The sequence below is a fragment of the Eleutherodactylus coqui genome, chromosome 1 (genome assembly GCF_035609145.1).
Source record: "Eleutherodactylus coqui strain aEleCoq1 chromosome 1, aEleCoq1.hap1, whole genome shotgun sequence".
Classification (NCBI taxonomy): Eukaryota; Metazoa; Chordata; class Amphibia; order Anura; family Eleutherodactylidae; genus Eleutherodactylus; species Eleutherodactylus coqui.
Window position 1 is genome coordinate 302,019,429 of NC_089837.1, and position 26,310 is coordinate 302,045,738.

A 26,310-nucleotide genomic window follows, 5' to 3' on the forward strand; every position below is an offset into this window, starting at 1 on the left:
AGCAAAGCAGGATATGTCAATAGGGATGGTGAAGTCATCCATAATGATGGCGGGAATGTCAGTGAAGAAGTGCAGGAGTCAGGTGGTGAAGTGGTTGAAGAAGTCTGTGGCAGCTCCTGAGTTTAGAGAGAGAGTAGATGAGAACTGAGTAAACTTCAAAAGATGGCAGAGTGAGGATTGGTAGATACAGAATGGGAGTGAAGATGCAGTTATCTGACAGGAGAAGGCCAAGTCTTCCATCATGTTTGTTGCCTGGTGGGGAGTGTGGGTCAATTGAGGGCCGCCATAGGAGAGTGCTGCAAGGGGGTGGGGGGCAGACACGCTTCTGTTATACCCAGAGGTTGTTAACATTAGGAATTTTATTGCAGATAGAATGTGCATTCCATAGTGCACCACAGAGAGGAACTGTTGGGACAGATAGCTCTTTTTAACGTTTAAGAATTTACAGAGGATGTAGAGGGGAGGTATAATAATAGGAGTCTGCTGGGATGGGCCAAGATTTGGGGATATGTTACAAGCAGTGAGGAGAAAGAGAGACATCGAAAGCATGTGCAGATAGGGAATGGGTGTGTGTTGGCTCTAGGGGTTTGTAAATATAAGCTTTGAGTCTCAGGGTGCATTTACACAGGGGAGATCGATATTGGTCTGAGAGACTCAGAATACTTGACCAGCTGCATAAATCAGTTACCTCACTCAGCTTGCTGTGCACCAAAACCTTACCTTTCCTTGATATCCCCCCAGTCAGGGTTATCTGTATTATGGTGCATGCATGAAGAATAACAATTGAATGAATGTTCACACATTATAGAATTGACATAGAATTCAGTGTGAATATCGCACCAAATAAAAATCCAGCTCTCCCTGCCATAAAACAAGAAATAGTGACATACTCACCTCTCCATGGTCCCCTTTGTGTTCTGCACTGCTGCTGCAGGACTCCCCTTTGACTTAATTTTTACAGGCTTCCCCAGTCTGTTTATGCAATGGCACAGGCATGGCAGCCAATGACAGAGCTCAGTGATCGATTGATGAGCTCTGTCATGGCTGCAGTGCCTGTGACGTTCCGTAAAACGGGCAGGATTGCAGTCTGTAGACAAACACCAAGAGCGAGGAGAGGTAAGTATATGCTTATTTCTTGTTTTATGACAGGGGAGCTAAATTTTATGTAAAAAAAGGATCTTGGAAAACCCCTTTAATTATGACATAGGCAAATCAGGCTAGATGTACCTGTCATATTTCCATCTCCCTATCCTTTTAATAGTTCATCTTCAGATGCACCTCAGACATTTTGCTACTGTAGTTGCCCCAATACAGAACAAATGTGTTCCAAACTTCTTATAATCCAGTCCTGCTCGGAATTAAATGGAATTTTGTGTAAAGAAGGCAATAACCAGCCGACAAATTAGTAAACGTTCCTTAATCAGCTGATCACATCTGTTGTGGAGCCTAAGGCCTCTTTCACACCAGCGTTATTTCGAAACTTAGTTAACTGTGCTATAAAATGATGAACAAAGACCAAGTCGCGGCTATTATTTGCGATTTTTCCTTCAATTCACATGGCTGGCTGCGGCGTAAAGGAAGTGAAATAAAACCGCAGCCCCCAAATCCCTCGGATGGCAGAACTACAATTTATTCATTTTAAATGCCTCAATAGAGGTGCCTGCCAGTGTTTAACAGCACTAGCCTCTGCTAAACTCCCTCCATTTTGCTGACGGCTTCCATAGACTCCCAAAGGAGTCTATGTAGTCTTCTGCATTTTGCGGTCCAAAGATAGGGCAAGACCTATCGTTTAGCACAGCAAGAAATTTCAGGCATTGAAATAACGCACTTATGTCCTATATTCTACAGTCTGATTTTTGGGCGTGACAAAAAAATTATTTGTTTGAAGGAATCCATAAGAAACCATTGGTTCTAAGGGTAGTGCTTTTTGGACGCACCTACTTAGCGTCAAAATAACATTTGTGTGAAAGAGGCCTAAAAAATAATTGTTTTCAGCATCATATCCGCCGGTGTCATGCAGGTGGATTGGGATCTTAGAAAAAGCACTGCTGAAAAACGCTTTCTAATATGTTGATGCAATATGAGGAAACGATGATAACATTAAAGTGCATAGCAAATTTATCACCAATCCTGATTGACATCCGAATGCACTCTACTGACACAAGCTGTAATATATAGGCAGTTAAAGCTACAAGCCTACAGTAGTTGCCAGAGTGACATGATTTATTGGCTTCATTGATGTGATGAGACAAATCAAGAAAAGTTTGTACTACTCACTGTCATGAAAATTAAGACATTGAAAACCCTTAATGCTGCGGAGCGACTTATCTGCCCTGCGTTATTATGGCTGCAACATCTGAAGTAGCAAGATGGAAACTATGGGCAATTATACACATACACAGACACTCACATGAAGACATGCATATGTACTGTACACACACACACATATATCACTGTGTTCTTTAGTTGTACATTATTGTACAAGTCTATGATTAACCCCTAAGTGACTAGCCATAGGGGGTTTTACGGCGGTCAATAAAGGTCAGCATGAGAATTTCATGCAGGGAAAAGCCGTGCCCCAGATGTCAGCCAGGACCCAGCACTAAGGCCTTGTTCACAAGGGCTACAAAACCTCGCTACAAAATCATCGCTATGTTTTGTAGCCTGAAAGAACCTATTGGAAACTACGGGCTTCACATACATGGATTTTGTAGTGATGATTTTGTAGTGAGATTTTGTCGCCCATGTGAACGAGACCTTAGGTTGGGTTCATACTGGGTGTAATTGCCGCAGAATTTCCGTGCTAACTTTTTGCATGGAAATTCCGCCTGTGACTTTTTATCCCGGGATTACCAGAAAAGTGGACGAGATTTGCAAAAATCTCGTCCACACGCCGCGGCCGATCTGTAGTGGCCAAGCCGTGCTGAAATTGACATGTTTCCGCGTGGCCCCTCTCTTCTCTATGGGGAGAGATGGCTGTAGCGAAATGCAGGCGGTGAAGCCACTCCAAAACCTGTGGCCTTTCATTTCTCCCATGGAAATCTCTGTGCAGTCATTCCGTGAGATTTCCACGGGATTTCAGTTCCGTGTGAACCTAGCCATATAGTCAGCAGGACCAGGGTGCCGACTGATTCCCAGGGTAGCCGAAGGCCTCATTAAGGCTTCCTGATCTGCCAGCCAGTCATACTGGACATTCAAAGCTACACTATATTGCACTACATAAGTAGCCCAGTAGTGTAGCAGCAGTCGATCCATCGCATTCTCAAGTTCCTTGGAGGGACAAAAAATGTGTTAACAAAATAAAAAAAAAAACAAATAAAAAAACACTTTCCCTACAAACCCTTTCCCTTTATAAAAAAGTAACTTATAATATATTGTTGCGCTCATAATGAACCATACAATAAAAATATTATGTCTGCTATCCCATATGGTAAATGATGTAAAAACAAATTTTAAAAACTATGCAAAAATTTACATTTTTCATTCATCTGCCTTCCAAAAAAACACATTGAGAGCTTATTTAGATGTCTGCATATCGGCCAGGTTTTCACGACCGGCCGATATACACTGTCTCTCTTTGCAGGGGAAGGAGGCGTGATGGGCTGGGAGCAGTGCTCTGAGCTCCCACCCCCTCTCCAACCCTCGCCACTGTTTGCAATAGGAGTGGGACGGGGCAGAGCTAACTTACAGTCCTGCCCCCTCCCATTGCAAATAGTGGTGAAGGGCAGAGAGGGGGCAGGAGCTCAGAGCACTGCTCCCAGCCCATCCCGCCTCCTCCCCTTGCAAAGAGGGACAGCGTATATTGGCCAGACATGAAAACCTGGCCGATATACGCACATCGGAATAAGCCCTAAAAGTGAAAAAAAGTCACAAATACCCCAAAATGGTACAACAGGAAACTTCAGCTCACAAAAAAACAGCCCCCTCCTTCCTCCCCCAGTTCATTTGGCGAAAAAATAAAAAACTATAATATAACTAATAAGTAGTGATGCAAAATATTTTTTTTTTATAAAAAGGGCTTATATTTGCCAAAGTAATAAAAAAAAGACATACATTTGGTATTGCCTTAATTATATAGGCTAAAAGAATAAACGTAGCATATTATTTATGTCACACACTGTGTGTAATTAAAAGATTTTTTAAAAAGTTAAAATTGTTGTTTTTATCTATCTGTCTTGCAAAAATAAATCCAATAAAAACAATCAAAAAGTTGCAATTAGTCCAAAATGGCTCCCATTCTAACTACACCACGAAGTCAACCCACAAAAATCAATACTTCACATAGCTCTATTGGCAGAAAGTTAATAATGTTATGGAGCTCGGAATACAGCGATGCAAATACAATCAGTTTTAAAGTTTTTTTTTTATTGTAGAAAAATAGTAAGATAAAATGAAACTACATAAAATTGGTATTGACCTGCAGAATATAAGTAACATTTCATTTGTGCCATGCAGTGGACCCTGTAAAAATTGGCAGAATTTCTGAAGTTTTTTTCTCCATCCTTTCCAGAATATTTAATAAAAGTTAAGCAATGTAAATTATATGTTCCCCAAAGTAGTACCATTAGAAGATACAACTCGTCCTGCAGAAGATAAGGCCTTAATGGCCATGTTGACGGGAAAAACATGTTACGACTCCTTGAACGTAGCAATGTAAAAACAAAAATAATGCTTAGTTATCAAGGTGCAAAATAGGCAAATCACTGAGGGGCTAAAATGAAGCAACCCTCAAAAGCTATTATTTCACCATCTGTGCTGATTTATTTATTAAAGGGGTTTTCCAGGGAAATACTATGGATGACCTATTTTCAGGATCCAGTGGTCAGTCACTCGGGATTAAAATCAACCGGTGTTGAACCTGCAGTTACAAGTGCTGCCCACAGGGGCAACAGCTTCTGCTCCTTACCCTTCTGTGCTGACATCAGTGGTGCACAATTAGCTGATGGGCCAGGGTCATGAGCAGTAGACCCAAGTTGATCAACTAATGATGACCTATTCTGAGGACAAATCATCTATAGTATTTGCCTAGAAAACCCCTTTAAGATTTTTATAGTGTCAGAGATTAATTCTTCTGTTCCATATCTCTTGCATTGACAAATGATAAAACTCTTACTACTTTCAGTTATCACTGTAAGGGCACATTCACGTGTGTGTATGCAATTTCGATGCAAAAACAAAATCACTGTTTTCACTGCATGTGTATTTAGTGTATTTTTTGTGCGTATGCGGTTTTTACTTGCTGCATCCATATACACTGCATTTGTCATGTGAGCAAAAAAATGCAGGAACGTCCAACAGATGCGTATCTACTGCATTTTTACGTGATCCTATAGACTTTAATGGGTGATTAATAGGACACACTTGGATTTTTTTGTGAACATAAAACACACAGATAAAACTGCGTGTCTGAATATACCAATGCAAAACAATGGGGTGTAGGCTGTCTGTAGTATGTCCTAAAAAATATGGGTATAATAAGGACAAAAAAATACTCCCGTTTGAATGTGTCCTTAGGAGTTTAGAAGCTTATTGTAATCAGTGTATACATTGAACTCAATTATAACATAGTATGCAGTTAGCTCTTAAGCTCCTCCTAGTGGTGAATGTTTGCAGATGTAATTTAATAATTTAATTCTATGTCTGTGCAATGGATTTGGAGCTCCGTTTTTCTGAAGAATAAGTATATATTAAGAGGCTAATCAGCATAGAATTTTAGGCATAAAAGTCACGTTGTGTTAAAAAAATAGACATTACTTTCAAATGATTATTTCTGTAATAACTCAGTATTGCAAACTTTGATTCTTTTTTTTTAACCTTAACTTAAAATTGCTGCACTGAACACCTAGGAATCAGTGATAATACAGATTTAGCATGAAACAATTACATTTGGTACATACTTGGCTCAAGCATTCAGTGGGTATATCTGTGTTGTTATAGACCTGATTTGGTGGTATTAACAAGTCAGTTTATTTCCAGGAATCCTGTCTGACAATCTTTGATCTTTATCACTTTTGCTAAAGATTACAAGCGCTTATGTGTCATTTTTAGAGAAACCCTGTAGTTGCTTTTGAAAAGCTAAGCACATCCAAAGCTTTTATCTTTAATATCTCCGGCCTATATCGCTGCGTGTCATAGCACTTATTGATCACTGAAGTTGACAGCACTCTGAGACATGAAATGAGATGCCTATCATGGTTTGAATACAATAATGTCTAAATTCACAGGAAGATCATTCTTTGGAGGATTCATATATTTTGTATTATCAGTAACTGAATTCCGTTCCCCAAAAGTTTCATAATATATTGCTTATGGTGAGTGATAGGTCATTTCCTGATGTTAGTTCACTCAGACTACAATTATTAGTACAAAAATATATTCCCATGGTCAAATAAAAGTGTCAAGATACATAAGCAAACTTATCGCTGAGGGCTGACTCCTTTAGTACTGCATGTATTATGAGGTGGGCTTTTGGGAGGCCTTTTGGGAAAATAAGAAAACCGTGGATCGTTACTGGTTTTCAAAAACTATATCCATAAGGGAATATTCTGTGAGCTTAGTAGCAAATCGGCAACATCTTGTTATCATTACTATGATGATCAACAGATTTTAGTGCACATTATACTATGACTATATTATTTAAACGATTTTGTTCCACATGTTTCAACCGTAAAACTATTTTATATACTGGGTATTGCTTAAATTCTTTCTAAATATAAGAAGATATAGTATTGTTTTTCAGTGGATTCAAAGAGTCCAAGAATAATGAGGGGCACACACAATCACTGAAGAAATCAATATAACTTATTTACATGAGTATATTAAAGCAAAAAGTAAATCACTTAGCCTCCACAGTCATGGGAAATGCCATCTAACAAGCCGACTTTCATAATGCTTTGTAGTTAGAGATGAGCGAACACCAAAATGTTCGGGTGTTCGTTATTCGGAACGAACTTCCCGCGATGTTCGAGGGTTCGTTTCGAACAACGAACCCCATTGAAGTCAATGGGCGACCGGAGCATTTTTGTATTTCGCCGATGCTCGCTAAGGTTTTCATGTGTGAAAATCTGGGCAATTCAAGAAAGTGATGGGAATGACACAGAAACGGATAGGGCAGGCGAGGGGCTACATGTTGGGCTGCATCTCAAGTTCACAGGTCCCACTATTAAGCCACAATACCGGCAAGAGTGGGCCCCCCCCCTCCCAACAACTTTTACTTCTGAAAAGCCCTCATTAGCATGGCATACCTTTGCTAAGCACCACACTAGCTACAACAAAGCACAATCACTGCCTTGATGACACTCCGCTGCCACTTCTCCTGGGTTACATGCTGACCAACCGCCCCCCCTCCCCCCCACAGCGCACACCAAAGTGTCCCTGCGCAGCCTTCAGCTGCCCTCATGCCACGCCACACTCATGTCTATTTAGAAGTGCGTCTGCCATGAGGAGGAACCGCAGGCACACACTGCAGAGGGTTGGCACGGCTAGGCAGCGACCCTCTTTAAAAGGGGCGGGGCGATAGCCCACAATGCTGTACAGAAGCAATGAGAAATAGAATCCTGTGCCACCGCCATCAGGAGCTGCACACGTAGGCATAGCAATGGGGAACCTATGTGCCACACACTATTCATTCTGTCAAGGTGTCTGCATGCCCCAGTTAGACCGGGCTTTTTAATTCATAGACACAGGCAGGTACAACTCCCTATTGTGAAGTCCCTGTGGACCGACAGCATGGGTGGGTGCCAGGAAGCCACCGGCGGTACATAGAAATATCCCATTGCATTGCCCAACACAGCTGAGGTAGTAATGTCGTGCGTAATACAGGTGGGCTTCGGCCCACACTGCATGCCCCAGTCAGACTGGGGTTCTTTAGAAGTGGACACATGTAGGTTAAACTCCCTGTGGACCCACTGCCTGGGTGGGTGCCAGGAAGCCACCGGCGGTACATAGAAATATCCCATTGCATTGCCCAACACAGCTGAGGTAGTAATGTCGTGCATAATGCAGGTGGGCTTCGGCCCACACTGCATGCCCCAGTCAGACTGGGTTCTTTAGAAGTGGACACATGTAGGTTAAACTCCCTGTGGACCCACTGCCTGGGTGGGTGCCAGGAAGCCACCGGCGGTACATAGAAATATCCCATTGCATTGCCCAACACAGCTGAGGTAGTAATGTCGTGCGTAATACAGGTGGGCTTCGGCCCACACTGCATGCCCCAGTCAGACTGGGGTTCTTTAGAAGTGTACAGATGTATTAAAAACTCCGTGTGCACCTACAGCATGGGTGGCTCCCTGGAACCCACCGGCGGTACACAAAAATATCCCATTGCATTGCCCAACACAGCTGAGGTAGTAATGTCGTGCATAATGCAGGTGGGCTTCGGCCCACACTGCATGCCCCAGTCAGACTGGGGTTCTTTAGAAGTGGACACATGTAGGTTAAACTCCCTGTGGACCCACTGCCTGGGTGGGTGCCAGGAAGCCACCGGCGGTACATAGAAATATCCCATTGCATTGCCCAACACAGCTGAGGTAGTAATGTCGTGCGTAATACAGGTGGGCTTCGGCCCACACTGCATGCCCCAGTCAGACTGGGGTTCTTTAGAAGTGTACAGATGTATTAAAAACTCCGTGTGCACCTACAGCATGGGTGGCTCCCTGGAACCCACCGGCGGTACACAAAAATATCCCATTGCATTGCCCAACACAGCTGAGGTAGTAATGTCGTGCGTAATACAGGTGGGCTTCGGCCCACACTGCATGCCCCAGTCTGACCGGGGTTCTTTACAAGTGGACACATGTAGGTTACACTCCCTGTGGACCCACTGCCTGGGTGGGTGCCAGGAAGCCACCGGCGGTACACAATAATATCCCATTGCATTGCCCAACACAGCTGAGGTAACGTCAGCTGTAATGCAGGTGGGCTAAAAATTAATTTGATTACACTGTAGGCGAGGGCCCACAAAAATTGCTGTATCAACAGTACTAATGTACATCCCAAAAATTGGCCATGGCCAGCCAAGAGGGCAGGTGAAACCCATTAATCGCTTTGGTTAATGTGGCTTAAGTGGTAACTAGGCCTGGAGGCAGCCCAGTGTAACGAAAAATTGGTTCAAGTTAAAGTTCCAACGCTTTTAAGCGCATTGAAACTTATAAAAATTGTTCAGAAAAATTATTTGAGTGAGCCTTGTGGCCCTAAAAAAAATTGCCCGTTCAGCGTGATTACGTGAGGTTTCAGGAGGAGGAGCAGGAGGAGGAGGAGGAATATTAGACACAGATTGATGAAGCAGAAATGTCCCCGTTTTGGATGGTGAGAGAGAACGTAGCTTCCATCCGCGGGTGCAGCCTACGTATTGCTTACGTATCGCTGCTGTCCGCTGGTGGAGAACAGAAGTCTGGGGAAATCCAGCCTTTGTTCATCTTGATGAGTGTTAGCCTGTCGGCACTGTCGGTTGACAAGCGGCTACGCTTATCTGTGATGATTCCCCCAGCCGCACTAAACACCCTTTCCGACAAGACGCTAGCCGCAGGACAAGCAAGCACCTCCAGGGCATACAGCGCGAGTTCAGGCCACGTGTCCAGCTTCGACACCCAGTAGTTGTAGGGGGCAGAGGCGTCACCAAGGATGGTCGTGCGATCCGCTACGTACTCCCTCACCATCCTTTTACAGTGCTCCCGCCGACTCAGCCGTGACTGGGGAGCGGTGACACAGTCTTGGTGGGGAGCCATAAAGCTGGCCAGGCCCTTAAAGACTGTTGCACTGCCTGGGATGTACATGCTGCTCGATCTACGCACATCCCCTGCTACCTTGCCCTCGGTACTGCGCCTTCTGCCACTAGCGCTGTCGGATGGGAATTTTACCATCAGCTTGTCCGCAAGGGTCCTGTGGTATAGCAACACTCTCGAACCCCTTTCCTCTTCGGGAATCAGAGTGGGCAGGTTCTCCTTATACCGTGGATCGAGCAGTGTGTACACCCAGTAATCCGTTGTGGCCAGAATGCGTGCAACGCGAGGGTCACGAGAAAGGCATCCTAACATGAAGTCAGCCATGTGTGCCAGGGTACCTGTACGCAACACATGGCTGTCCTCACTAGGAAGATCACTTTCAGGATCCTCCTCCTCCTCCTCCTCAGGCCATACACGCTGAAAGGATGACAGGCAATCAGCCGGTGTACCGTCAGCAGCGGCCCAAGCTGTCTCTTCCCCCTCCTCCTCATCCTCCTCATGCTCCTCCTCCTCCTCCTGTACGCGCTGAGAAATAGACAGGAGGGTGCCCTGACTATCCAGCAGCATACTGTCTTCCCCCGCCCCCGTTTCTGAGCGCAAAGCAGCTGCCTTTATGGTTTGCAGGGAATTTCTCAAGATGCATAGCAGAGGAATGGTGACGCTAATGATTGTAGCATCGCCGCTCACCACCTGGGTAGACTCCTCAAATTTACCAAGGACATGGCAGATGTCTGCCAACCAGGCCCACTCTTCTGAAAGGAATTGAGGAGGCTGACTCCCACTGCGCCGCCCATGTTGGAGTTGGTATTCGACTATAGCTCTACGTTGTTCATAGAGCCTGGCCAACATGTGGAGCGTAGAGTTCCACCGTGTGGGCACGTCGCACAGCAGTCGGTGCACTGGCAGCTTAAAGTGATGTTGCAGGGTGCGCAGGGTGGCAGCGTCCGTGTGGGACTTGCGGAAATGTGCGCAGAGCCGGCGCGCCTTTACGAGCAGGTCTGACAAGCGTGGGTAGCTTTTCAGAAAGCGCTGAACCACCAAATTAAAGACGTGGGCCAGGCATGGCACGTGCGTGAGGCTGCCGAGCTGCAGAGCCGCCACCAGGTTACGGCCGTTGTCACACACGACCATGCCCGGTTGGAGGCTCAGCGGCGCAAGCCAGCAGTCGGTCTGCTCTGTCAGACCCTGCAGCAGTTCGTGGGCCGTGTGCCTCTTATCGCCTAAGCTGAGTAGTTTCAGCACGGCCTGCTGACGCTTGCCCACCGCTGTGCTGCCACACCGCGCGACACCGACTGCTGGCGACATGCTGCTGCTAACACATCTTGATTGCGAGACAGAGGAGGAGGAGGAGGAGGAGGAGGGTGCTTTAGTGGAGGAAGCATACACCTCCGCAGATACCAGCACCGAGCTGGGGCCCGCAATTCTGGGGGTGGGTAGGACGTGAGCGGTCCCAGGCTCTGACTCTGTCCCAGCCTCCACTAAATTCACCCAATGTGCCGTCAGGGAGATGTAGTGGCCCTGCCCGCCTGTGCTTGTCCACGTGTCCGTAGTTAAGTGGACCGTGGCAGTAACCGCGTTGGTGAGGGCGCGTACAATGTTGCGGGAGACGTGGTCGTGCAGGGCTGGGACGGCACATCGGGAAAAGTAGTGGCGACTGGGAACTGAGTAGCGCGGGGCCGCCGCCTCCATGATACTTTTGAAGGACTCCGTTTCCACAACCCTATACGGCAGCATCTCAAGGCTGATGAATTTTGCGATGCGGACGGTTAACGTTTGAGCGTGCGGGTGCGTGGCGGCGTACTTGCGCTTGCGCTCGAACACTTGCGCAAGCGACGGCTGGACGGTGCGCTGAACTACACTGCTGGATGGGGCCGAGGACAGCGGAGATGAGGGTGTGGGTGCAGGCCATGAGGCGGTAGTGCCTGTGTCCTGAGAGGGGGGTTGCATCTCAGTGGCAGGTTGGGGCACAGGGGGAGAGGCAGGGGTGCAAACCGGAGGCGCTAAACGGCCTTCGTCCCACCTTGTGGGGTGCTTGGCCATCATATGCCTGCGCATGGTGGTGGTGGTGAGGCTGTTGGTGTTGGCTCCCCGGCTGAGCTTTGCGCAACAAAGGTTGCACACCACTGTTCGTCGGTCGTCAGGCGTCTCTGTGAAAAACTGCCAGACCTTAGAGCACCTCGGCCTCTGCAGGGTGGCATGGCGCGAGGGGGCGCTTTGGGAAACACTTGGTGGATTATTCGGTCTGGCCCTGCCTCTACCCCTGGCCACCGCACTGCCTCTTGCAACCTGCCCTGCTGATGCCCTTGACTCCCCCTCTGAAGACCTGTCCTCCTGAGTAAGCGTTGCACACCAGGTGGGGTCAGTCACCTCATCGTCCTGCTGCTCTTCCTCCGAATCCTCTGTGCGCTGCTCCCTCGGACTTACTGCCCTTACTACTACCTCACTGCAAGACAACTGTGTCTGATCGTCATCGTCCTCCTCACCCACAGAAAGTTGTTGAGACAGTTGGCGGAAGTCCCCAGCCTCATCCCCCAGACCCCGGGAACTTTCGAATGGTTGGGCATCAGTGACTATAAACTCCTCTGGTGGGAGAGGAACCGCTGCTGCCCAATCTGAGCAGGGGCCCGAGAACAGTTCCTGGGAGTGTTCCCGCTCCTGAGCAGGTGTCATTGTAGTGGAGTGAGGAGGCTGGGAGGAAGGAGGAGCAGCAGACAGAGGATTCGGATTTGCAGCAGTGGACGGCGCAGAACTGCGTGTTGATGATAGGTTGCTCGAAGCACTTTCTGCCATCCAGGACAGGACCTGCTCACACTGCTCATTTTCTAATAACCGTCTCCCGCGTGGACCCATTAATTGGGCGATGAATGTGGGGACGCCAGAAACGTGCCTCTCTCCTAATCGCGCAGCAGTCGGCTGCGACACACCGGGATCAGGAGCTCGGCCTGTGCCCACACCCTGACTTGGCCCTCCGCGTCCTCGGCCGCGTCCACGTCCTCTAGGCCTACCCCTACCCCTCAGCATGCTGTATTACCAGTGATTTGATTTCACAGGCAGGAAATAAATTGGCGCAAGACTGCAGGCCAAATATAATTTTTTCCCTTTTTGGAAAACGAAAGGCCCCACTGCCTCTAGTGAATGAATAATCTAAGTTTAATAACTGTGCTGTGTCCCTGCTAATGTGTCACAGAACTTGAGGGTAGCAGAGTTATTATAACTCTGGCAGAGCAGGTATTTTTTTCCCAATTAAGGAAAGCAAATGGCGAAGCCAGCAGTAAAGCGTAGCTGGGTGCGTCTGATTTTTCAACGTTGTTCACGCAGCTCACACGTGTCCACAGCCCTTAGGACGGACAGAGGCTGGACAAATAGATTTGTTTTCAGTTTTTTTCAACCAAAAGGCAGCACTGCGTATATTCTATGAACATGAGAAGTTTAATAACTGTGCTGTTTTCCTGCTAATGTGTCACAGAACGTGAGGGTAGCAGAGTTATTAACTGTGGCAGAGCAGGTATTTTTTTCCCAATTAAGGAAAGCAAATGGCAAAGCCAGGAGTAAAACGTAGCTGGCTGCGTCTGATTTTTACAGGTTGCACACGCAGCCGACACGTGTCCACCGGCGTTAGGACGGACAGAGGCAGGACAAATAGAATTATTTTCCGTTTTTTTGCACCAAAAGGCAGCACTGCGTATATTCAATGAATAATAACTGTGTTGTGGCCCTGCCTATACAATTCTTTCCCTGCAGTATCAATGGAGGGTGCAATGCTCTGCAGAGGCGATTTTGAGAAGCAAAAAAAAATGCAGCACAGCTAACAGCAGCCTGGACAGTACTGCACACGGTTAAATATGGCCCTAGAAAGGACCGTTGAGGTTCTTGAAGGCTACACTCACTCCTAACACTCTCCCTGCCTATGCAGCACTTCTGTCCCTAATGCCGGGTGCAACGCTCTGCAGAGCCGATTTTGGGAAAAAAAAAATTTGCCACTGCTAACAGCAGCCAACACACAGCTATCAGTGGCCCTAATAAGGACCTTTGGGGGGTCTTGAAGCCTACACTAACTACCAATTCTTTCCCTACAGCAGCTCCGGTACAAACAGCACTGTCCCTCATCTAACTCACACGGCATCTGAGGCGAACCGCGGGAGGGGCCGACTTTTATGTTCGGGTGACACCTGATCTTCCCAGCCACTCACAGCAGGGGGGTGGTATAGGGCTTGAACGTCACAGGGGGAAGTTGTAATGCCTTCCCTGTCTTTCAATTGGCCAGAAAAGCGCGCAAACGTCTCAGGGAAGGAAGTGAAAGTAACCCGAACACCGCATGGTGTTCGTTACGAATAACGAACATCCCGAACACCCTAATATTCGCACGAATATCAAGCTCGGAAGAACACGTTCGCTCATCTCTATTTGTAGTATCTTTCAAGATCTCTTATGTGCTTTTTTAATATGCTCACATAAATAAACTACTATATATATATATATATATATATATATATATGCATATATGCAGGTGGTGGACAAAAAGATGGAAACCCCATACGAAATGCATTAGATTATCATTATCACTGAACTGCCCTTTTGACTCCTGCTAGGCTGAGACCTTTTTTGTGTTTTCTTCACCTCTTGCCCTGCTCTGGGTGCTTTTAAGAGCTAGCTGGTAACAATAGCTAAGTGGCACAAACTCTTGATCAACGAAACCTTGTTGCTCAGGCAGATGTTCACTTCTGCCTGGCAGAATCTGTTTCATATTACCTCCACTTACATTGGAAATATAAATCATATTTCAATAAGACATGTAGAGACCAATTTTAAGGCATGCATTTCGTATGGTATTTCCATATTTTTGTCCACCCCCTGTATATATAATAATAAATAGCAGTAGTTTCTGAACCGTTCTATTCTCGCAATCCTTTAGCTGAACAGTCCAATGGGTGGAGCTATTAGAGATTGACAGCCTTTATTGTAGGTACAGTCATACACAGATAGCTGTCAATCACTGATAGCTCCGCCCATTGGACTGTTCAGCTCACAATGAGTAGAGGTTTACCTGAATAAAATAAAAGTTATACTGAATCCTTCCCCATAAACTATATATCAGTCCGCTCAGCTGCTCCCGCTCTATAACATCATGCCTGCAGTTTGGACAGTGTGTTCAAGCCAACATAATTCTGTTAACTCTGACAAATGTGCACATACTGTTAATATTGGAATGAATGTTGTTTCAAGTATGCAAGAGATACCATAGTATTCCCATTAGAGATGAGCGAGCACCAAAATGTTCGGGTGCTCGTTATTCGAGTCGAACTTTCAGTGATGCTCGAGAGTTCGTTTCGAGTAACGAACCCCATTGAAGTCAATGGGCGACTTGAGCATTTTTGTATATCGCCGATGCTCGCTAAGGTTTTCATTTGTGAAAACCTGGGAAATTCAAGAAAGTGATGGGAACGACACAGAAACGGATAGGGCAGACGAGGGGCTACATGTTGGGCTGCATCTCAAGTTCCCAGGTCCCACTATTAAGCCACAATAGCGGCAAGAGTGCCCCCCCCCCCGCACTGTCAGCATAAAGATCGTTCTCCTCTGCCACAGCTGTGACAGCTGTGGCAGAGAAGAACGATATTAGCCCATTGAATTCAATGGAACCGGCAATACAGCCGGCTCCATTGAAAGCAATGGGCTGCCGCCGATCGCGGGATGAATTGTCGGGAAGGGCTTAAATATATAAGCCCTTCCCTGCAATTCATCCAGAAATGTGTAAAAATAATAAAAAAATATACTCGCCTTGTCCAATCAAATTGCTCCCTGCGCTGAGCCAATGAGAGGCAGCAGTCACTCACCCATTCATAAATTCATGAATGGGTGTGTGAGTGAGATCTGCCTCTGATTGGTCAGGCTGTGACCAATTAGAGGCAGCTCATTCAGCAGACGGGGATTTTTAATCCCCGGCTGCTGAATACTACTCACAGCTGTTCAGAGCAGTTCAGGAGGACTGTCGCCGGCCGCGCTGAACTCCGTCTGCCGGGACCAGGTGAGTATATATTTTTTTAAAAATTTTACACATTTCTGGATGAATTGCAGGGAAGGGCTTATATATTTATTTATTGCCGGCTCCATTGAATTCAATGGTCAGTGCTCGTTTAATCGAGACGAGTACCGCGTGGTGCTCGTCTCGAGTAACGAGCATCTCAAGCACCCTAATACTCAAACGAGCATCAAGCTCGGACGAGTATGCTCGCTCATCACTAATTCCCATTATTTCCAATAAGAGTAGTTCCCAACCCAAGTTATTCGTGGGAAATCTTCACTGCTAATTATACCTCAAAGAAGCATCTGTTCTACCAGCTGATATAAAGAAATTATACTACACAAGTTACTTGATAGTGTCCAAATGAAACTCAAAAACAGTATGAGTGAAGACATGTCTATGGAAATTTGCAGTGAACCAGAATGATCACATTTCTGGAGAATGTGCATGGAAGAGAATGCAATACATCAAATATATAAACAGGCCTCAATTAGCAGCTAACAGCTCCTGGGACTTATCAATTGTTTCTATTAGCCCAACCATATCAAGGCCTTCTATATTCAATGACTTTTCTTTGTTTATGAAATACAATTCTACCTTGCAATAGGATAATGTTTATTTATGGGAGGTGCAGGCTTTACTGCTGACCTGGTATTTTACTTGTCTTTTAGTGTCCTTGGGTTCACAACTCAAAATAATATCTAATCTTAGGTATGTAAAAAATTCAAAGCAACATCAGATCTTTACTAAGCAATTATTCATGTGTCATATCGATGGATTATCTGTCGAGAGAGTTTCAAAACCCAATCTGAAGTCAATAGGTATAAAAAAAAAAACAGATGTAACCATTTCTGGTGAAAGCAATAAACCTGTGGAGTTGTTAATCATCTGTCCTGTGTGTACTGCATCTTCTGGTGGAATTCCTATTACTTCAGTCAACTCTATAAACAGAAGCTGAGCAGTTCTTACATATTCTAGATTTCTTCTTGACTTTTGAGTCCACACAGATATGAAACCATCCACATTTAAGTATTGTGTTTTAGCACAGTCAAATCTAAATAGTCACAAAAGTTTAAAATAATATAATTGAATAAAATCCACATATGTAAGTGGACTTTAAGAAGCATCAAGTACCCAGAAGATTTGGGGTCTTTAAATTCTAGATTACCCAAAGAATATAAAAAAGTAAACAAAACATTACATTCCAATAGCGTTGATCGTACGAAAGAACAATGGTGCTTAAAAAACAAAATGGCCCTTAGCTAAAATAATAATTTCAATGTGTGAATGCTTTGGAGAATTGGTGATCAATTAGTGAATATATTACAATCTTCCATAAAGTCCAAGGAGTTTTGTAAAGTTCTTTGTTGGTTCCATTGCTGTCAGATGTCCAACTTCCACCCGCCAGTTTGTAACCTTGTTTCCTTTCTCTTTTTTTTCTCTCCCACTTTCTAATACTGGAAGACTGGAATGAAGTTTCTCAATGACTCATACAGATGATATCTAGGGATGGTTTAATAATAGTGCTACTGCTATGTTAATTTTTTTTTAACATTTTCTGTGCATTGTCTAGCATTAAACATTGTCAGCAACCAGCTAACAGACTGAGGTTAAAATACTGTCTGGCCTAAAGAACATAACTGCACAGCATCAATTTGAGTGTCTAGAGCAGCATAGTAGTGGAGGTTTAGAGACCATAAACTGGGAGACTTTCTTCTCAATGCTTCTCAAAATCCAGGCAGGTAGCTTGTGGAGTACTCTCATTAGATAGCAATGGCTAATTCTATCCCAGTCTGGGCCTTGCCTTTAACATAATGTACCTTGCAAATATTCTCTTTGAACTTGTACATCACCTAAATCATTTTTGGCTACCATATTTCTTTGTATGTTTCATGTACTGTACTGTGCATCTTCTGGATTGTTGACCTTCCAACTTTCCTGAGTTCTGTCAGTTTGATATTGTTTTTGCACCATTGCTATTGTGTCGTTGCTACTTTACTTCTCCTTTCTGACCCAAGCTAGAAAACTGAGATTTCAGCTAGTAAGAGTAACTATTTCCTACTTTATGTTTCTCTTCCTTAGTTCCACACTGTTACTCATGCCATTAATTACTGGATAAACACCACAAATTTGGTTATGTGGTTATGAGGATTATCAAAGGAAGTAGGTTTATTTTTTTTACTTAAACAGCGCCTGTCATGAACCAGGCCTTCTCGGTACATGATGTGAGGTACGACAGTGACCAAGGGAGTAGACTTACTTCCACTCACTCAGTTCTGCACTCGTTGCAAGATGGTGCATGAATCACACCACAGCACAGTCCTACATACCCCCAAAATACTCATTGCCACCACTGACCACTGACCATTTTATTGTAAAGTAAGTCAGCCACCTAAACTTTGGTAACAAGTTGGGTGCAGACACTCACTGCACTCTAGCAATCAAAGTTACACTTTTATCTGGGTCTATAGTTTTTTTTATAAAGCGACAAGGACTAAACTTAATAAAGGTTAAAACATTATTACAAATAGCAGCAATGATTATAAAAGGTACAGAAAGATAATATAAAAAGACATAGTCAAAGCAAAAAAGTTATAAAAATAAAAGAATAAAAATTAGAATACCAGATTAGATTGGTTAAGAAATCTGGTTGCTAGAAGACAGTCTGGGTGTGGGTGGGGGGGTGGGGGGGAAGGGGGGGGGAGAGTTTCTATAGCAAGTACAATCTCCTGGAGTTCTGACCAAGAAGGTTCTGCATTCCTGGGGTCCTAAGAACTCCCCCAGCCACACCTTTTATCTCCCACTTGGGACATAAGAGGGAGGCAGGCCGATTGGAAGGATGATTAAGGATGATTATACAGTTCAATAATTCAGTATGTCCTCATGATAGACTCCTAGGGGAAATCTATGACTGCCATATCTCATAATGTGATTTTATCTATCTACAGATACCAAATATGGCATAGGAGAGATTATTAATAGAGATGAGCGAGCATACTCGTTAAGGGACAATACTCGAGCGAGTATCGTCCTTTTTGAGTACCTGCCTGCTCGTCAGAAAAGATTTGGGTGCCAGTTGGGGTGAGTGGTGAGTTATGGGAGTGAGCAGGTGGGAGCGGGGAAGTGGGGGGGGGGGGGGGAGAGATATCCCCCCGCTTTCCCGGGATCTTTTCTGACGAGCAGGCAGGTACTCGAAAAGGATGATACTCACTCGAGTATTGTCCCTTAACAAGTATGCTCACTCTTCTCTAATTATAAACTTAGTTAAAATCAGCTTTGACCTCATCCAGAGGCCGCACAAAGATATGTTTGACTAACTATAGCCTCCCAATTCTGGAGATATAATTATTCCCAAGGATGACCATAAATCCTGAGTTAGCCATTTTGCCATTGTCTTAAAACCTTTCTCAACCTATGGGGGAACAATAAGGGAGCTTCATGTAATAGAATTTCCTGTGGCCATCAATTGCTTAATTGCTAGAAACAAAAAAAATATACGCATGCTAAGGGACCAACCTTTTTAGCAAAATAGGGATAATCGAGCTAAAGCCGCTTTCATGACTTTGACAGGAAACAAATGAATATTGGCGAACCTGACTAGGACAGGATAAGTGAATGCACGAACATCATACTCTGCAACAGCACCACCCTTGTTCATGAGCTATGTCTGGTAGTGCATGTTATTGGGGGTTGACTTGTTATAATGGACAACCTTTTTAAGTCAGATCACCAAGACCTAAACTGCAGATGCAGGAAAAAGGTCTTACGGGTGTTCAGTTCCGTTTTTCAATATCTCTGTTTTGTACAAAAATGTAATAAAAACATCATGAACATTTGCGATTAAAATATGATAATTTGGCTGTAGTATCAGTTTGGTTTTTGTATTTAAAACAAACTTATTAAATGTGACAGTGACTGTAGACTTTATTAGTGCTAAAAGCCTTTTGTAGTTATTCATTATAACACCTATTCACTCATTTACATACTGAAATTACATATCACACATATTTAAATGCGTAAAAGACTCCTCTTATTCTAAACTATGCTGTGTGAGAGATACAGTATGTATTCTTCCCATGAGAAAGTTTAAATCATAGCAAAGAATAAAAAGCACTTATCAAACAATAAGACTCATAAAAGAAAATTAGAATCATAGTCCTTGTAAAAATGTTCCAATGCTAAATGCTTTTTTCCTTTGTGATTAATGGTGGCTATCTACTATAGGGAAACATGTAGAATATATATTTATGTAGAAATACGTGTGGAAACAACACAACACTAACAGTAAGAACTTTGCCATTTGTTCCTAATAAAATAGTGCTTCTCATAAGTGATAATTGTAGTTTTCAACAGGAGTTTAAGATGAAATCTTAAGTTTGAGCATAAGATTACTACAGTACATCAGGATGCTGACCAAATCCTTTTTGTATTTCATCTCTTTGTATTTTAATGGGTTTGTCTCATTAAGGGATCTATCACACAAAACATGTAAAGTCTAGATTGTCCCCAGCCTTATTTTTCCTCCTTTTCCTATCCGGCTCTATAGTGAAGAAGAGCAAACCCATAAACTGTTCTCAATCATCAGTGTCCTGCTTAACTAACCAACTAATCAAAGTGTATTGCCTGGCTATTGTTCCCATATGTAAGACACACAGTGGTGGGGGTCTTTTGGCTTTGTTGTGTACACTTAGATGTTATAGGACGACAGTGTGCATAAATAATTATGCTCCTTAGTACATGTTATGATTTTCAAGACAAAATGCAAGAATTACCATATCCCAAGTTTATGTACCTCTTTGCCATCCTAAGAGCAAAGTCCTTCTTAGGCCTCCTGCACACGGGCGGAAATTCTGCAGCGGCATTACAATACCCAATCCTATGCAGATGGATGCGATTTGCACGTGGAAAACAAATCGCACCATGCTCTATTTCTGTGCGGGTCTCGCAGAGTCCCACACAAAAATGTCACTCCCAGGCCGCCGGCTCCACTCTGTGCAGAGCCAGAGCCGTGGGAGAGGTAAGCGCCGCACTGGTCCCTGCAGGATTCTCGCAGTGGGATCCGACACGGCCGTCTGCAGGTGACCTTAATCGAAATGTCTGTTTTGGACAATTTTTACTCGTTAGAAGGGTCCTATTACTGGGTGATCAACTGTGATCTGTGGGAAACCTGGCATAAAGTCCTCAGCTTACCTACAATGCCACTATGCAAGAGGTGAAGCATTACACAGCTCTTATTCAAATCAGTGGGTTGTTTGGTTACTGCTTTCCTCTGTGGCCAAGAGGTGAGGATAGTTAATAGAAGACCTATTCTATTAACTCTGAGATCTCCAATAGGGAATATGCAAATGGGTTTCATAAACCACACAACCCCTATAGTAGTGAATAGACTTTAGCAAACACTTAGGTTCATAAGTACCTAAGGCCAAAAACTTAATGTTAATTTACAATCTTCATCACCAATCTCTTGCCTGCCATTTGAGCTCTCCTATTGTTAGAGAGAAGAAGCTACTTCCTACTAGCCATATTACCTCTTATCATAGGTCTGTTTTGGTATGTCAGTCACAGAAATCCTGCATTTGGCTGCTAATTCAAAGTAAAGCTAGAGCAAGTGCAATGGTAGGCAATAGAGATAAGCGAGCACCAAAATGCTCGGGTGCTTGTTACTCGAGTCGAACTTTCAGTGATGCTCGAGAGTTCGTTTCGAGTAACGAACCCCATTGAAGACAATGGGCGACTCGAGCATTTTTGTATATCGACGATGCTCGCTAAGGTTTTCATTTGTGAAAACCTGGGAAATTCAAGAAAGTGATGGGAACAGATGTTTAAACGCCTCATCCAGAGAATACACTTTGTACTCCGCTCGCCATAAATCTTTCTCACGAATAGATTTAATATTAGCGGACAGAGGGTCCTTGTCTTTTGTTACAGATGCACAAATAGGTACCGCGACTTGGTCTGACCATGCGCCGGTTTCAGCCACTTTTACATGGGGTCATGGCGTGGGGGGAGCGAGGTCTTGGAGAAACAACCTCTTCTTGATGGGGATCCCACAAAATTTGAAGAAAATATCTGAGACCCTGTCAGAGTTTTTCTTGATTAATTCCACACCGGATGTCTCTCCTCTTACAATCTGGAACACACATAAGGCCTATATAAGGGGGGTCCTCATCAAGATGAGTGCCAAACACAAAAAAGCAAAGGAGGCTCAAATATCTGAAATTCTCTTACAGATTTCTGAAAAAGAAAAAATTCTCCGGTCCTCGACATCTGACTCTGACCATGCCCAACTTTTCTTGTTGAGACAGAAATTGCGCAATCTCATGTTGGAAAGTTTTGAAAAATCTTTAAAGTTCTCTCGGGCTAATTTCTATACTTCGTTTAACAAACCTTCACGCTTGATGGCAAAAATTACGAAAAAGAAAATTATAAAGGCTAAGATCCCTTATATACAATGCACAGATACTCCGGGAGGAAAGGCGTTCCACCCAAAACAAATAGCTAACGCTTTTCAAAAATTCTGTGAGAAACTATACAATCTCAAGAAAGACTCCACTACCCCTCAACCGACACAAAAAGAGATTCAGAATTTTCTATCTAAAGTAAACCTCCCATCTATTTCGGAAACACAGAGTAGATCCTTGAACAAACCCATATCTCACAAAGAAATCTTAGACACTATCAAGCTACTAAAATCTCAAAAATCCCCTGGTCCAGATGGATTTTCAAACGAGTATTACAAACACTTTGCAGAAACCCTGACTCCCCACTTGTCCCTAGCATTTAACCAAATCATAGCACAAAGTAAGTTACCATCAGAAATGCTGGAAGCAACAATAATTACTATACCCAAGCCAGGTAAGGACCCCTCTACCATATCTAATTATCGACCCATTTCCCTACTAAATTGTGATACGAAACTTTATTCAAAAATCCTGGCCCAACGATTGCTAAAAATTTTACCTGACATTATCCATTCAGACCAAGTAGGATTTACCAAAGGGAGGCAGGCACCAGACGGTACTAGAAGGGTCTTAAATCTCTTATCAAAGCTAGAATCCTCACATACATCCGCCATTCTCTTAGCCCTAGACGCTGAAAAAGCCTTTGATAGACTCCCTTGGGGATATGCCTTCTTGGTCTTAGAAAAATTTGGCTTCGGTGGAAACATACTTAAAGCAATTAGAGCGCTGTACTCTTCCCCTTCAGCAAGGGTTCTAGTAGATGGTACCCTCTCTGACCCATTTCAAATCTCAAATGGAACTCGCCAGGGCTGCCCATTATCTCCATTAATATTCACCTTAATAATGGAACCTCTGGCAGAATATATCAGACAACACCCCACAATATATGGTATACATGCCAGTAAAAGAACCCATAAAATAAGTTTATTTGTGGGCGACATTCTACTTACTTTAACAAACTCCCTAGTCTCTCTCCGTAATGTCTGTTCTTTGATATCTCAATATTCTGCAATCTCATACTACAAACTAAATGTATCAAAATCGCAAATTTTGGGTATATTTGTCAATAAGGAGCAGAGAGATGAGATTCAACGAGAATTTCCTTTTCAATGGCAAATAAAAAGCATTCCCTATCTGGGGATAAACCTTTGCTTCCCCCTCTCGGAATTGGTCCCTAACAACTTTCTTCCGCTATTAGAAGAACTACAAAAAGAACTTGACACTCTCAAACAACAACAAAACTTGTGGCTAGGCCATATAATATTATATAAAATGCTTATACTTCCCAAAATATTATATTACTTCTGTACCTTACCGATAGCAATCCCTCATGCCATTCTTGCAAGATTTCAGAAGCAATTAACAAATTACATTTGGTTGGGAAAGCCGCCTAGAGTGGCTTGTTCAATTCTATTCCTTTATAGGACTCAAGGAGGAGTGGATCTACCTAACATAGAAGCATACCGCAATGCGATACTTATAAAACAATCCTTACCCTGGCTTTCCCGTGGCTCGGGGATCAGCTGGCCTACCTTAGAATCAGAAATAGGAGAGGTGCGTTCCCTATCTTCCTTGATATATGCAAAACTAATAAGCACTAAACTTTCCATGGCTACAAATACGTCAACTAAATCTTCTTCATCTTTACCGATAGTAGCAACCTTAGAGGCCTCGGGCAATCTCTTAAAAACAGCGGACAATAAAATATCCTGCCATTTAAAACAAATCCCCTTGGAAACCTTAGAAGTTTTCATCCATGGTATATGAACCACCACATGGTCCAACGCAGGAATTAAATTCATTTCAGATTTATATGACAATGATACTCTTAGACCATTCGAGACCTTAGCTCAGAATTATAACCTAACAATCTCGGAAATATTTAAGTACCTCCAGATACGCTCTTTTCTCCAGAAAAATCCCATCAACTTAATCAAATTTCCTAAAATAATAGCTGCAAGTTTAAACAACACCACACAAAACAAAAACCTTGAAACAAAGACCACCTAGAATATGATAACAGGTGACATGAAAGAAGGAAAAAAATGCCATCTCCTAAACTGGGAGAAAGAGCTGTCTTCCAAATTCACATCCAATAAATGGCTTAACTCCTTCAGATGGGCAAAACAAGCCTCGAAATCGGCTAATCTGTTAGAGATTCACCTGAAAGTATTAACTAGGTGGTACCTCACCCCTCTACAACTTAAGATAAGACATATATCCCCTGACGCCTCTTGTTGGAGAGGATGTGGGCACGAAGGAACACTAGTACACATCTTCTGGTCATGTCCCTTAATTTTAAAATTTTGGAGAGGGGTGTTTACTCTTCTAAATAAGTTACTAAGTTACCCAATTCCAAAAAACCCAGCAGTATCCCTCTTGCTCCTAAATTTAGAGGAAGTAGGAGCAAGTCACAGAAAAATGATTGCCCATATTCTGATGAGCGCCAAAGTGTTGGTTGCTAGAAGGTGGAGAACTAACATGGCCCCTGAAATACGAGACCTTATCCACATGATTTCAGAACACAGCATTTACGAGAAAATCTTTGCCATAAGAAATAATTCCTTAGGTAAATATGAGCTGATGTGGAGCAGCTGGAACAAAATGTTCCCGTCGTGATGTCACTTTTTCTGTTATATATTTTTTCTCTTCATTTACTGATTCCTATATTTGTACCTTCATGCTTTTATGAATATACTGTATAAAAATGGAAAAATTCAATTTTATCTCTCATAGTAGATCCATATGCAATTCGTCTTATTTCTTCATTATTTGATGTAACAATGGATGTACTTACATTTCTACCAATCGTTTCAATAAAAAAAACGAACCCCATTGAAGTCAATGGGCGACTCGAGCATTTTTGTATATCGCCGATGCTCGCTAAGGTTTTCATTTGTGAAAACCTGGGAAATTCAAGAAAGTGATGGGAACGACACAGAAACGGATAGGGCAGGCGAGGGGCTTCATGTTGGGCTGCATCTCAAGTTCCCAGGTCCCACTATTAAGCCACAATAGTGGCAAGAGTGAGACCCCCCCCCCCCCGCACTGTCAGCATAAAGATCATTCTCCTCTGCCACAGCTGTAACAGCTGTGGCAGAGAAGAACGATGTTAGCCCATTGAATTCAATGGAGCCGGCAATACAGCCGGCTCCATTGAAAGCAATGCGCTGCGGGCGATCGCGGGATGAATTTTCGGGAAGGGCTAAAATATATAAGCCCTTCCCTGCAATTCATCCAGAAATGTGTAAAAATAAAAAATAAAAATATACTCACCTGGTCCCGGCAGACGGAGTTCAGCGCGGCCGGTGGCAGTCCTCCTGAACTGCTCTGAACAGCTGTGAGTAGTATTCAGCAGCCGGGGATTTACAATCCCCGCCTGCTGAATGAGCTGCCTCTGATTGGTCACAGCCTGACCAATCAGAGGCAGATCTCACTCACACACCCATTCATGAATTTATGAATGGGTGAGTGACTGCTGCCTCTCATTGGCTCAGCGGGACCAATCAGATTGGTCCCTGCACTGAGCCAATGAGAGGCAGCAGTCACTCACCCATTCTTTACCCACAAGATGACTGAAGGTCAGCAACGACTAAATGGATAAATCTTCATCAGCGGGCCCCTGTGTGTTGAAGTCTTGTAAGCAACTCTGATCTCTGATCACTGTAGAGCACGGGTCCCCAACCCCCGGTCCGCGGACCAGGACCGGGCCGTTGGGGGTTTCTTGCCGGTCTGTGGTGCCGCTGCCGAACTCTCACCCCATGAGTGGTGAATACTGGCAGAGGCCACGGCTCCCCTGCCAGTATTTACTAAGCAGTGCTACTAGCGGCACTGATCCTGGCCACACAGTGACATCAGTGTGTGGCCAGGATCCTCCTCCCCTGACATCTCCTACTGCTTGGTTCCGCAAGAGCAGGCAAGGAGGCGTCTGACTGCACACTGACGTCACAATGTGCACTGGGATCATCGCTGCTAGTGGCACGCCGGGCAGAGGAACAGCGATGCTGCCACGAGGTGGAGGGGGTAAGTATATGGGTCTCAGGGGAGGCACTGTCACTGCTGGGGGCCACTGTGCAATGTCACAATTACTACTGTGGGCCACTGC